The following is a 15663-nucleotide window of genomic DNA, read 5'->3' as shown; positions in this document are numbered from 1 at the left end:
GAATCTGTACATCACTTTGGGTAAAATTGACATCTTAATAATACTTAGTGTTCCAACCCATGAACATGGAATGTCCTTCCATTTATTTAGGTCTTCTTTCATTACGAGTGTATGGAAATGCTACCGATATTTGCATGTTGATCTTGTACACCACCACTTGGCTGAATTCACTTATTAGCTCTAGGAGCTTTGTTGCAGATTTTTCAGGATTTTCTGTATGTAGTATCCTATCACATGGGGAAAGTTGTTCTTTCTTTCCAATTTGGAAGCCTTTTATTTCTTTTCCTTGCCTGAATAAGCTTTATTTTTATTTTTTTTAAAATAGTTTTATATGTACTTAGAGTGGTGAGTCAAATAATTCTGCAAGGTTTATGATAAAGAGCAACAGTTCCCTGGCTTCTTTATTATCCACCCTATGTTTTTACTCCCCAGAGGCAACCGCATTCAACAAATGTTTTGGCAGTTGTCCCAATGTTATTTATGGAATAATGATCCCTTTCCTCACTAATTAGAAATGACAAGTATATCACATACTACATTCTTATCCACATTACAGCTTGTTTCTGGATTGTCTATTATATTCTATTGATTTGCCTATTATTGTAGCAGTATCATACCAGTTTAATATTTTATATATAATTATAACAAGTATTAATAGTCTCTCATTATTTTTAAAATTTTTTTCCTATCATCATCCTTTTAATCTTCCAGTTTTATTTTGGAATCACTTCTTCAAGTTCCAAAACAGACATCTTGAGAAATTAAAATGGTAGTGGGATCCTTTGAAAATTTTACCATAATTAGTCTTTCTAGCCAGGAACATAATTTACCTTGCCTTTTTTTCAATTGGTTTTATTTTTAAATAGTCCTCAATAAAGTATTGTAGTTTCCTGCAAATACCTGCTATACATCTTTTTGTGTTTATTCCTCAATATTTCATATATTGTTGGCCATTATGAATAGGGTTTTTCCATTATTTTTAATACACTTTGAGATATATTCACATACCCTACAGTCATCCACAATGTGCAATCAATTGTACCATCATATAGTTGTGTGCATTCATCACAATTTTTGAATATTTTCCTTACTCAAATAGAAACAAAAGTAAAAAAAAAAAAAAAAACACCTAAAACATCCTATCCCCTCACACCAACCTATTTTTTGTTTAATTTTTGTCCCCATTTTTCTACTCATCTGTCCATACACTGGATAAAGGAAGTGTGAGACACAGGGTTTTCACAATCACACAGTCACACCATGTAAGCTACATAGTTATATAGTCGTCTTCAAGAATCAAGGCTACTGGGTTGCAGTTTGACAGCTTCAGGTATTTCCCTCTAGCCATTCCAACACTCTGAAAACTAAAAAGGGATACCTATATAGTACATAAGAATGCTCTCCAGAGTGACCTCAGCTCCATTTGAAATTTCTCAGCCACTGAAACTTTGTTTCATTTCTCTTCCCCCTTTTGGTCAAGAAGATTTTCTCAATCCCATGATGCTGGGTCCAGGCTCATCCCTGGGAGTCATGTCCCCTGTTGCCAGGAATATTTACACCCCTGGGAGTCATGTCCCATGAAGGGGGGAGGGCAATGAGTTTACCTGCTGAGTGGGCTTAGAGAGAGGCCACATCTGAGCAACAAAGAGGTTCCCTGGAGAAGACTCTTAGGCACAATTATAAGTAGGCTTAGCCTCTCCTTTGCAGTAACAAGCTTCATAAGGGAAAGCCCCCAGATCAAGGGCTCGGCCTACTAAACTGGTAGTTCTCAATGTTTGTGAGAATATCAGTAATAGCCCAGCTGGAGAAGTCTAACATTTCTGCATTTTTCCAAATTTCCTCAGGGGAGCCCTGCAAATACATTTTTATTCTCTGCCCAGATTACTTTGGGATGTATTGGGATTTCACCAGAACCTGTATAAATCTACCAGATCTCACTTCCAATTTAAAGTTCCTTGTTCTTATGGTGTTTGAATATACTGACTGAACAAGTTAAATTATTTAGTGTGCTACAGAAAATATAGATCCTGCATCAACGAAACAGCTCTTCCCTTGGTCTCCATTATTTTTATGGCTGGGTTTTTGTATGTTGGAAAACTACTGAATTTGTAAATTTTTTTAATCAGACCCTTAGTGAATATTTAAATATCTTGGATTTTCTAGGTAGAGAGAAGTATCTTCTGCAAGAAATAATAAACCTGTCTTTTTTCCAGTCAGTAAACCTTAACTTTTCTGCTTCTTTTCATAGTTAATTAGCCAAAACTTTTGTTTCCTGGTGATGATTTAACACCCTTCTTTAACAATAGAGGAGAACAGTCCTATCATATGTGTGTAGTACACATAATAGCTATAATAAAGCAAGAACTCCAGAGAATGCTGTTTAGCCATAAAAAATATAAGGAAGTAGCTCCCTTAGTAGACAATCTTTGTTAGAGCATTTTACGAAGAATCTTGTAAGAATCTTTATGAAGAGCACTGGTTGTGTTAAGATGCTGCCCTCAAGTGGCTCCATCAAAAAACCGTGTTTGGCAAATGACCTCAACAAACTTGTGCTATCCCCATGGACTCCCAGAAATACCTGGAAGAGACTCTACAATGGGAAGATGGTGGGAGAGTCTGTGTTTGCTGGTAGAGGGTAGAGATGGGCTACTAAGTAAAGCTGTTGAGCTTTTATTATTAATATTTGACTTCATTAATACTTACAGGATGGATTATACAAATGCACCATCATTAACTTTCTCAAATAAGCCCTGCTTAGAGGTAGGATTTATTGGCCACATTTCTTTGGTGTGTCACGGGAAGCTCTTGGCCCTGAAGTAATCAGGAAGTTGACAGATACAGATAAACAGTCTTTTAGAGAGCTGGTTTATATCAGAAGTTCTCTTTTGCTGCTTTATGTTAGCACCAGGCAAATGGATAGCCCCTGGGTGCCTGCCTTACACCACATATTTATTAGGCACATGCATACTAATTATGAAGTTGGCCATAGGAGATATTGCTACATGAAAACTCTATGCTTATCACTTTCCCATGCCATTCTATCATCCCTGAACTGAAAGGCTACTGCCCAGAACAGGAGACCTTGGGTCCCCTCTCAGGGTGGCTTCTGCTTTGGGAAGCTTGCTTGCATCTTTCTTTTTTTCTTTCCATGTAGGAACTTATTGAACAGTGGGGTCAGGATTTATACCCCTTCCTTGGTTCAGAAACTGTTAACACTCTGACACAGTTAGCCAAGATACCGACATGACCCAAACATGGCAGTGTGAGGTTAGAGAGGAGAAATTTATCTCAGTGATTAACTATTAGCAGTAGTGTTTCTTAATATGTAAGATATAGCACACTTCTCAAGCAGACATTTTGATGTATAACTTTCATTGTAATTAATTTGACACCTATATATGAGTAACTTTACTGATATAATCAGAGTTGGTTTCATTGTAGGTTTTGTAGACCGACTCCATTCCTTACATGCCAGTCTCTCGGGAATGGATTGAAGACCCTTAAGTGTTAAAATGATGCAGAAAAGACTAGGATCAGCAACAGTCAAATGCTTTTATTTCTTTATGCTTTTTCTTGGGCTACCTCGGACTATTTTGAGGCTTAAAGCAACAAGAGCAAGATATTTTCCACCATTGTTTTAACTAATCTTTGTTAACAAAGTAGGAGCTCTTACAGCTTTTTCAGGCTGTTTTGGCTACTTCTCAGTGAACTAAATCATATTAAAATGTATTGGGCTTTTACTTATGTACTAGTACTATGCTATGTGGTTTATATGCACAGTACAGTGACTAACTAAGGGTTAAAAATATGTTTGGAAAACCCAACTATATACAATGACTGATTACAGTAACTTTCTAGATCCCTTTCTACAACTCTTAAGATTTTTTTCTAATATCTTTACATTTCTTATTTATTTTCAGATTTGTCTATTGATGAAGAAATAATTTTTGTAAATAATTTGATGGCCTATAGAAGTCAGCTACCAACTTTGCATACTCTCTTGAGTAGACTAAAACTATTTTTGTAAAGACCCCCTTTTAGATTTCAAAGGACAGATCTTCACAGAAGCTAAATTTTCAGGTACTTAATTTCCCAATACTAAAAATATTTTTAAGAGAAATGCTCACAAGTTTAGATGTTATCAATAGTGATATTTTACTGTTGCATTTAAGCATTATATATTTGATTAACTACAGTCGTGGCCACACCTCCAAATTTTTACCAGTAAATGCAGTAAAAACATTCTGTAGATATACTAATTTAGAAAATTGAAATGCAAGAAAGCCATGTCAGTTTTCTATTTTATTAAAAATTAAACTGGCATCTGAGTTGAGATAGCTACACCAATTACTTGCTACCATTATTTATTTATTTTGCAATCTTGAATTTAAGCTGAATTTTGGCATCTTGTAATAAAATATCAGATAGTTTGACACTGGACTATCACTCTATCTTTTACTCACTTCAAATAATCCAGATGTATAGGTTACAAAGACAGCAAAATCCAATGTGATAAAGATACATGCCATTAGTAATTTTTAACTCTGAATATAACTAGAATTATAGTGACTATATTTTCAAAACCAGAACTGAGATATAAGTTTCCTAAAGGTCATTTTGTTTTGTTTGCCATATCTGGGTGCTCAAAGTAATCTAAGAATGCCCCAAATAATGACATTTTTAAACTTGTTTTCAATGGTTTGGAATTTCAATTAAAATTTTATCTGACATGTTCCATATTATAATGGCCAACAGACAATCCAGTCTGATGATAGGACCATGTGTGTTATTTATTCATTCATTCAACAAATAAGTATTAAGCATTTAATATATTCCTTGCTTTTACTAAATGCTAATTTAAACATATTTTTAAGGGAATGTTTCTCTTATCAAGAGGATTTGGAATTTTACGAGAAAGAAGATTTTTACATGGATAAAGAGAAATTTTGTCAAGAGAAATGAGAGGATACGGTAAGTTAAAATGAAGTTGTAATATTTGCTTTCAGTAATTTTCTTATAAAAGAAATAAAGCACACTTTTACAAATTTTAGTAGTATACCTTGACTACCTAGAGTTGTAAGATTAAAAAGACATGTTTCAATTAAGGAGTTAAATTTACTTCTAAGACAGTGGTTCTCAATCTCTGCTACACATTGGAATCACTAGCAAGCAATATCCTAGCCAGATATGTTCTGATTTAATTGGTCTGGCATGTAGCCCATGTATGGGGAATTTCAAAACCTCCCTAGATGACTCTAGTCAGTATACCTGGTGTAAGATATAAGTGATCATGTCTAATTTTAAAATTGGGGACTGGAGCTAGAAATGTTGATTTGAGAGTTATGCACAAAAGAGTACTTGAACTAGATGAGAATTTATCTCAATGAGGGGTAAGAATACAATGATCCAAGACTGAATTTTAGGTGCTACTGGTGGTTAATATTAAAGAAGATGGTATCTTTTCATATTAAAGATCAAACTTCACAAAGACATCCACCCTTTTTAAGCAAACAGTTTCAGTAGCATAGAAAATGGTTATTATAATAGTATGCAAAGAATTCCAACTATTGAGAGGGCAAATATTTTTTGGCAGTTTAATGAACTTAAAATATAGGCCCATATAGATTAGATGCATTCACAAATTTAATTTAATTTTTTTAAGACAACTGAAAATGTACATTTGGGGCTCTTAAAACATTCAAAGTGCATATATAAAGTGGACTTAAGCAATCGAAGGGTTTCCTTACAATTAAAGTAGTTTAACATGCATGGTAAAAATATGAATCCATCTATTGACCCCTTCTCTCCACAGCCCCTGCTTGTTAACTTTGAAAGTTAGTTGTGCATGTACAGTCCCACTTATTAATGAATCTTGTTCTGTAGGAATGAAAGAGAAATGCCCTCCATGTAGTGCAGTACAGATCCATTCCACCGTATCTGCCTTTTTAATCTCTCCTTATTCACCATCTCTTATCCGCTACAGTTATTTTTTTTTAATTTAGAATTTTAAAAATTTCTGTTAGCCCACAAGATAATTCTACATGTAGGGATATTGTACATCACTAATGTAATCAGTGACAATACAGGCTATTACTCAGAGAGAACACTGCTTGTTATATAATTTTGGCTTTTATACTTCTGTGTTTTAAATGTATGTAAAGCATATAGAATTTTGAGTGTGGGTTTAGTTTGAAATTTGGTACATCATTTACGCAAACATAAATAAATAAATCCATTTATAAATTCAGAAATATTTATTTGGAAAACCTCCATAAAAACTTCTTTTAACCATATATTATTTCAGCCAATTATGCTTATTGAGTGTGAAATCTTAATATCTACAAACTTCAAACAAGAAATTGATATTCCATCATTCTCAGAACTGAAGACATCTTTAAACTTAAAGCCAGAAATAATGAATTATATAGATAAAAATGAAATGGTTTTCAAAAGAGGTGAGAATTAATTTAAAATGTGTTACTTGTAAAAAACCATTTAATATTTGTTACACAGGTTCTTGTTCATTAAACTTTTTCAAAAACTGCAGTTTTGTAAAAGTGTTCTGTAAATTACTTATTTTAATCTCAGAATCATTATAAATGTTATGCTTTTCTTATTCTTCTTCTCTTTATACTGCTTCTAGACTTAAAACCCTGAAATTAATCTATTTCAAGATAATTGCAATATACAAACATCTATGAATATAGCATTTTTAAAGAGTTGTTTTCATATACAAAATGACATTGCACTGTTAACTTCCATGCTGTCTTAATTAGCTATGGAAAAGCTCAGGGGTAGGTAAGGTTATGGAATCACGTATCTGGGAGAATCATAAGGTAGATTTTACATGAATTAATCTTAGGTAGTCTTAGCAAATATTGTTGAAATACTTTTAATGACAACTTAAGCCCAACTATTTAACACCCCCTCTCATAAATTCTAGTTGTAACAATCAAAACTATATAACATCAGGGAGGAGTAGGATGGAGATATACATTGAGAACAGGGATGCTTGTCATCATCAGACCACAGACTTGAAGGTTCTTACAAACAGGACTAAATCTAGGAAATTATGGATTAGCCTTCAATTCAAAACAAGGGAATGAAAAGCCAACCAGAGTAAATCCATAGCAGAACTGTAAATACCTCAAAGCTCAGAAATACCAATTGGCTCATTGGCTTGTTGGCAGGACACAAATTTCAACTAATGGAAAGAACAACAGTGATTTTACCAAGCGACTGTGGTATTACACTCCCAGCCTTCACTTGGCTCTGATGATGTATGAAACAAAACAGAGCCATTGCCACAGAGAACTTCTAACAAGGAAAATTATGCAAGTTATTGAAAGGGCAATACTCTTGGGTTGTAACAACAACATCAAAACTGTTTACTACAGCAGTAAAGTTACCTGCTCCAAGGAATCTCAAGCAATAGTTTCTTCTGTATTTCCCATGGTTAAATGGTAAATAAACTATAGAAAATATAAAACTTTAATTTCTCTTTGTCTTGGATCAAAAAAATTGAAAAGGGATGTACACAGTCTCTAATAGAACCCAACTCAACTCTCACTATGGCAAACATAGATCTCCATCTATGGCAACAAGTAAATAAAAATAACCGAATGTGAAGAAATAATCAAAAGTTCATAAGAAATTCAAAATTCAAAAAGAAGGAACCAAATGTATATTCTAAAACAAGCTGCAAGGGATAGAACAAAAATGGTCTTATCTAAATAATACTGATTTATTTTTTATTTAATTTGCATGTGTGAAAAGTTAAAAAAATGAAATCAGGGAAGATTACTTTCAGATGAAAAACATTATTATGTATAAAAGTACAGAAAACAAGGGAGTCAACTAACAGTTAATTGAATTTTGGAGAAAACTGTTTCAGTAAACTTCTTATAAAATTTTCCTTAAAATCAGAGGACAAGGAAGAGATAAAGATGATGACTTTGGATAAGAGACATGGAGGTTAGGAGATCCAATATACATATATCAGAAACTCCAGAACAGCAAGTGGTTTGAGAAGTCAAGTCATTTGAGAAGAAGCAATAATCCAATAAATAATTGGAATAAATTTTCCTGAGGGAAAGGAAAATCAAATCTAATTTCTAAGTAGAAGAAAGTAATGAAAAGAAACCCACACCAAGATATGCTGTGGTGAAAACTTGGAATTCAAAAAACAAGGAAAAATCACTGGAATCATTCAAGTATCTTTACTAGATGGGGAAAGCTGAGAACCCTGTATACATTAGTGGAGTGTATTTTCTAAAAGATTTCTCTTGGGATGCAGGGTGACAAGCTAGCCAGTTTCTCTGTTCATATAGGAGTTTGGTAAGAAGGACTTCTTATTTAGAACTGCTGTTTTTATAGATAATCCTTCCTTTAATCACTCTATTTTCTGCCCCCCAGATCACATTCTCTCTCTCTACCTGCTGATCCTTAGTTTGGAGATCTTTATTAGAAGATTGACTTCCACATCTGCTGCAGCCTGTCATTGGAGGATTTTGAACTGTGGCTGCTTTCATTTAATTTCCCAACATTTTATTATGAAAAATTACCATAATAGATAAAAGATGAAAGAATTATACAGTGAACACATATATACACCATCTAGATTTAAACTTAATATTTTGCTATATTTCTTTAGCACATATTTAGCCATGTATTCATACCTGTGCTCATCCATTGATTATTTAAAAATAAGTTGAAAAAAATACAAGAAAAAAATAAAAGAAAAATTAAAAAAATATATATATAAAAACTAAAAATAAATTGCATCAACTGATGAATGGATAAATGAAATGTGATTTATCCATACAAATGGAATATGATTTGGCCCTAAAAAGAAATGAAGTACTGATTCATGCTACAAAATAGATAAACCTTGAAAACATTATGCAGAGTAAAAGAAACAAGACAAAAAGGCCACATACTGTATGATTCAGTTTTATGAAATGTCTGGAACAGGCAAATCTGCAGAGACAGCAAGTGGCTTGGTTGTTCTCAGGGCTGAGTGGAAGGGAATTGGGAGTGACTGCTCATACATATGGGGTTTCTTTAGGGGGTGATGAAAATGTTTTGATATTAGTGGTGATGGTGGCACAATGTTGTGAATATACTAAAAATCACTGTATTGTACACTTCAATGGTGAGTTGTATGTGAATTTTATCTTCTGTATCAACTAGAGCTCAATATTTGTTTATAGTTCTTTTTGTTTTTCTTTTATTAGAGAAGTTGTAGGTTTGTAGAAAAATCATGCACAAAATACAGAGTTCCCATATACCACCCTATTTTTAACACCTTGCATTAGTGTGGTACATTTGTTACAATTCATGAAAGAACATTTTAATAATTTTACTATTAACTATAGTCCATCATTTACAATAGGGTTCACTGTATAGTACAGTCTCTTTTTGTTTTTCTGAGATAAAGTTTAAATACAGTGAAATGGAAAATCTTAAGTGTGGGCCATTTGATTTGTTTTGAAAAACACCTGTGTAACCCAAACTCCTTTTAAGATGTACTACATTACCATCATTCTAGAAAGTTGCCTTATGCCCCTTCCCAGTCAGAGGCAATGTCTGTTCTGATTTTTCCACAATAGGATTAATTTTGCCTACTGTAGAACTTTATATAAATGAAATAATACAGTATGTACTCTTTTGTGTAAGAATTCTTTTGTTCAATGTAATGTTTTTGAGATTCATCCATGTTATTGAGCAAATCACTAGTTTATTCCTTTTTATTGCTGAATATTATTCCATGGTATGAATATATCCCAGTTTGTTTATGTTTTCCTGTTCATGGACATCTGAACTTTTCCCAGCTTTTGGCTACTGTAGATAAAGCTGCTATGAACATTTTGTCCAAATCTTTTTGTGGCCATTTTCTCTTAATTAAATAGCTAGAGGTTAAATTTCTGTGTCATGTGGTAGATACATGTTTAGTTTGAAAACACAACAGACAGTTTTTCTAAAATGGTTATAACATTTTATGCTTCCACCAACAATGTATAAGAATTCTGGTTGATCCATATCTTTACCAATATTTGGAATTGATTCTTTAATCATTATGAAATGCCCTAAATTATCTCTGATAATTTATCTTGTCTTGAAGCCTACTTTCTCTAATATTAATACAGCCATCCTAGCCTTCTTGTGCTTACTGTTTGCATGGTACATAATTTCCCATCATTTTTTGTTTAACCTATCTTTATACTCAAATTGCATCTCTTGAGTCTGGACCTTTTATCCATTCTGACAATATTTGCCTTTTTTAAAAATTAGATTCTAGACTTACAGAGAGATCTTGCACAAAATACAGAGTTCCCATATACATGTCCCCATTTTAAAATTTTGCATTAATGTGGTAACTTTGTTACAATTGATGAGATAATATTATTATATTGTACGACTAGCCATAGTCCATAGTTTACATTTGGGTTCACTCTTTGTGTTGTACAGTCCTATGGTTGTTTTTATTTGTTTTTAAATTTTTGTTTTAGCAACAAATATACCACCTAAAATTTCCCCATTTAACCACTTCCAGGTATGTAATTCAGTGGCATTAATTACATTCACAACATTGTGTTACCATCATTACTAAAACTTCCCCATCACTCCAAACAGAGATTTTGCACCAAGTAAGAATTAACTCTCATTCCTACTCCCACCTACCCCACTCCTGGCCCCTGGTAACTGTATTCTAGTTTCTGATTCTCTGAATTTGCTTATTCTAATTATTTCATATTTGTGAGTCATACGATAATTGTCCTTATGTGTCTGGCTTATTTCACATAACACAGTATCTTCAAGGTTCATCCATGTTATTACGAGTGTCAGAGTTGGTTCCTTTTCATGGCTGAATGATATTAGATTGCATGTATATACCACATTTTGTTTATTCATTCCTCTATTGATAGGTACTTGGGTTGCTTCCAATTTATGGCAACTGTGAATAATGCCACTATGAACATCAATATGCAAATATCTGTTCAAGTCCCTGTTTTCAGTTCTTTGGGGTATATACCTAGAAGTGAAAATGCAGGGCCATATGGTAATTTTATTCTCAACTTTCTGAGGAATGCCAAACTGTTTTCCACAAAGGCTGCACCATTTTGCATTCTCACCAACAATAAATGAGTGTTCTTATTTCTCCACATTGTCTCACAACAGCTGTTTTTTTTTTAATAGTATTCTTTCTAGTGGTTGTGAAATGGTGTCTCAATTGTGGTTTTGATTAACCCTTATCAGATATGTCATCTCCAAATATTTTCTCCCATTCTGTAGTTTATCTTTTTATTTTCATGATGAAGTTGTTTCATTCATTAAAGTTTTAAATTTTGATGAAATGTCATTTATCTATTTTTCCTTGTGTTGATTTTGCTTTGGGTGTGAAGTCTAAGAATCTATTGTCTTACACAAGATCCTGAAGATGATTCTTTATTTTATTGTAGGAGTTTTATAGTTTTGGTTCTTATTTTTAGGTTGTTAATACATTTTGAGTTAATTTTTGTATATGGTGTGAGGGTCCACGTTCATTCTTTTGCAAATGGATATCCAGTTTTTCCAGCACCATTTGTTGAAGAGACTATTCTTTCCCAGTTGAGTGGACATGGCACCCTTGTCAAATACCTATTGGCCATAGAGGTGAGGGTCTATTTCTGAAGTCTCAATTCTATTCCATTGGTCTACAAATCTGTCCCTATTCCAGTGCCATGCTGTTTTGGCCACAGTAGCTTTGTAGTATTTTGTTTTGTTTTTTTTTTTTTAATTCAGTTTTATTGAGCTTTATTCACATACCATACATACCATGGAGTCATACAAAGCATACAATCAGTTTTTCACAATACCATTGTATAGTGGTGTGTTCATCACCAAAATTAATTTTTGAACATTTTCATTACTACACACACAAAAATAATATGAATAAAAATTAGAGTGAAAAAGAAAAAGTAAAAAAGAACATACAGTAAATTTTAAAATCAGGAAGAGTGACTTCTCCAAATTTGATCTTCTTTTTGCAGATGTTTGTGGCTATGTGGTGCCCCTTACTCTTCCATATAAATTTGATAATTGGCTTTTTCATTTCTGCAAAGAAGGCTGTTGGAATTTTGATTGGGATTGCATTGATCTGTAAATTGTTTTGGGTAGAATTGATTTCTTGACTATGTTTAGTCTTCCAATTCACAAACACAGACTGTCCTTCTATTTATTTAGGTCTTCTTTGATTTCTTTGAGCAGTATTTTGTAGTTTTCCATGTATGACTCCTTTACATTCATAGTTAAATTTATTCCTAGGTATTTGATTGTTTTCATTGCTATTGTAAATGGAATTTGTTTTCTAAATTTCATTTGCAGATTGTTCATTACTAATGTATAGGAATACTATAGATTTTTTCTTGTTTTTTACCTTGTACCCTGCCACACTACTGAACTCATTTATTAGCTCTAGTAACCTTGTTGTAGATTTTTTTGATATTTTGTATATTTAGGATTATGTTGTCTTAAAATAGGGAAAGTTTTACTTTTTCCTTTTCAATTAGGATGCCTTTTATTTCTTTTTCTTGCCTAATTTCTCTGGGTAGAATTTCCAGTGCAATATTGAATAACAGTGGTAACATTAGGTGTCTGTGTCTTATTCCTGATCTTAGAATGAAAGCTTTCAGTCTTTCAACATTGAGTATGATCTTAGCTATGGGTTTTTCATATATATTCTTTATCATATTGAGGAACTTTTACTCTTAGTTTTCTAAGTATCAAATGCCTTTTCTGTGTCAACTGATGTGATCATGTGGGTTTTTTTTCCTTTGTTCTATTAATGTGGTGCATTACATTAACTGATTTTATGTTGAACCATCCTTGTATACTTGGGATAAATTCTATTTGATCATAGGATATTCTTCTTTTAATGTACTGTTGGATTCAGTTTGCTAGTACTTTGTTGAAGATTTCTGCATCTATATTCATAAGGGATATTGTTTTTTCCAGCAATATCTTGGGTATCTTTACTAAACATCAATGTCTTTGGTATCTTTAGCTGGTTTTGATATGGTGATGTTGGCCTCTTAGAATGAGTTGGACATGTTCCCTGCATTCAGTTTTTTGATCAAGTCTGATCAAACTTGGTGTTAGTTCTTTTTGGAATGTTTGGTCAAATTCACCAGTGAAGGATTTGGAAAGGGGGAGTTAATATGTATGTTTTCTGCTATCTTGAGCCAGAAGCCATGAACATAATTTGGAAAGAAATTAATTGTAATCATCTGATTTGAATCACAGATTAATATAATAAAAGCTGAGATCTTGGGGGAAAGAAGGAAAGTTCGATGGAAAAATGTGCTAAGTTTCTCATGTTAATAGGGGATTTGCTGTTGGAAGCGATAGAGTTATTTTAGGTTATTTGTTTTTCTTATTCCTTTGCTCAGTTATGGTTTGTTAATTTTCTTGGGGTATGGTAGAAACATGTTGGAAGCAATATAGTTATTTCAGGTTATTTGTTTTTCTTATTCCTTTGTTTTGGTTTTCTTTGAAATGTTTTTTTTTATTGTTTGTTTAGTTTTTTGATAAATAAAATTAAAAAAGAAAAAAATTAAAATAGGGGATTTGAGCTTCTACCTTTTTCTAATTGATGTGAAAATAAGATTAAAATGTATATATTTTTAAATTAATGAAAATGCATGCACTTTTAAAATAAAATGTATAACTTCCAAACCAATAGGGAAAAGCCAGAACAACAAAATTCTATGAAAAAAAAAACATTTTTAAGGTGAAGCAACAAAGAGTTGCTGGAAGCATAAAACAAAATTGTAAAAGTACTACCTTTTCTGAATAAATGTAAATGGATTAAAGTTTTCTATTAAAAGAGAGAGATTTTTTAGATTAAATTAAAAAAAAATTCCCATTACCTTATTTCTATGATTCTAAGATCCCACCAATTGCAACACATGTTATCAACTTAATAAGAACATATAAGGGAAAAAGGAAGCATAACTATTCTAAATGTACACACTGTTACAAGAGGCATCACTATTTCAGAAACAGAATATGAAAAACTTATGTCTTAGGATCAAGGAATTACCATATATGCTGTTCACAAGAGTTGTGCCTTAAAAAAAAGGAAACCTAAAGGTAAAAAATAAAGAGGTAGGCAAAGTGTGTCAGGCAGCTGAAAGCCAAAAGGTAACCAGAGTGTTACCACTAATAGCATTCCATCCATAAACCATTGAATGGGACATAGAAAGTCATCTTATGCTGCTAAAGAGTAAATCTTTCAAAGTGGCTCCATTCTTTGAAGTCTGTGGTTTATGGATTGCCCACCCTGTCTTAGCTTCCAACGATGATGTAGATTTTCCCATTTTTATTTTCCATTTGTCATTTTGATTGATAGTTGGGAGAAGCAGAGTGAGTGCATGGAGGAGATGGAGGAGAGTTATTCACCTACTTCTTAAGTCAGCAGTTTCCTCAGAAGTCTAAATCTCTATTCCTTTCTAATTGGAATTCATCTACAACAAAACAATGAAAACACTTCAGAATGAAAAAGCCACTGAACACAAGGTTACAAAAAACTAATGTATTGGTACTTTTGCTGATCATAGCATTTCTTCCTTTTCTTTCAGATCTTACTACCAAGCACAGAATTGGCACTGAGTATATAAAATGCAAATCCACAGAAACTGTGACCATTCAAAGCCAGTGTGAAGCAGAGGGCAGTGAACCAGGTAGAAATTTTGAATACATCATTGAGTATCCCAGGGATTACCTGTATATGATGTAAGAATGATGTACATTTGTATATATAGTCTATTGTAAGGCAGTTTTTATATATAAAATTTCAGTCATCTTTTGTTCCAGTGTAGTGCCAAATGGTGTTGCTTTTTAACTATGTGGATTGAGTATTGCAGTCCAAGTTGTTGTTTCTCATTCTCTTATCTGCTCCTTTATAATTTTTTATCATTATCTCTGAATCGTGCCTGTACTAAAATTGACTAATATATAGAAGGAAGTTACAAAGCTTGGGGAGGAAGAGGGTAGGAAATAGTATTAATACTAAAAATAGAAATCTCATAATGTTATAGCTCAATAAATATAAATGTTATGTTTTATCTTAGTATTAGCAGTCTCACTAACCTTTGTTACACTTTGTGTAAAATTTAACTTTTTAATCCTTCAAAGCTATCCTATCATTCTCTGCTTCATTGTTGTAAACATGTTAGGATTCTACAAAATTTGGAATTTCAGAGTCATCTTTTGTTCCAGTGTAGTGCCAAACAGTGTTGCTTTTTAACTATGTGGATGAAACTGTTATTTAGTTATGTTTATAATTGGGTCAGATTAATCATCCATTAGGGAAGTTTACTGCTTTATTTCTGAGAGTGATAGAGTCACAGAATAAAAGAGGATCAGTTTTTCAAGTCAGACCTTGTGAACATACAACTCTGCACTGGGCAATATAGAGTTCAGATTCATTGGGATGAATAATTATTTCCATTAATACCATTTACTTAATATCACCAATATTTGGTATGCAGTTAAAAATAGTACTCTCTCATAAGATTGATGTTAGAATTAAATGCATTATCACACATAAAACATTTAGAACACTGTCTTAGAGTAAGCTCAGTAAATTTCAGCTGTCAATGTATTTTTTTAAAAATTACC

The 15663-nt window shown here is 32.7% G+C and overlaps 1 protein-coding gene across 14 annotated transcripts in view; it reads right to left on the bottom strand.

Moving 5' to 3' along the window:
• LOC119505784 (ral guanine nucleotide dissociation stimulator-like) overlaps window positions 1–15663 on the bottom strand; it is a 94981-nt gene that overhangs the window by 42917 nt on the left and 36401 nt on the right. For 3 of the 14 annotated variants that reach the window (XM_037798704.1, XM_037798707.1, XM_037798705.1), the window contains one exon: window positions 14447–14507. The exons of the other annotated variants lie outside the window; for them this stretch is intronic. The gene's annotated coding sequence lies outside the window, so the exon portion shown is untranslated. The remainder of the gene's footprint in view (window positions 1–14446; window positions 14508–15663) is intronic. 14 annotated transcript variants of the gene reach the window in all.

The sequence above is a fragment of the Choloepus didactylus genome, chromosome 10 (assembly GCF_015220235.1).
Source record: "Choloepus didactylus isolate mChoDid1 chromosome 10, mChoDid1.pri, whole genome shotgun sequence".
In the NCBI taxonomy this organism is placed as follows: Eukaryota; Metazoa; Chordata; class Mammalia; order Pilosa; family Megalonychidae; genus Choloepus; species Choloepus didactylus.
Note: the sequence above shows the minus strand (reverse complement) of the source record. Positions and strands in the feature narration are given on the sequence as shown.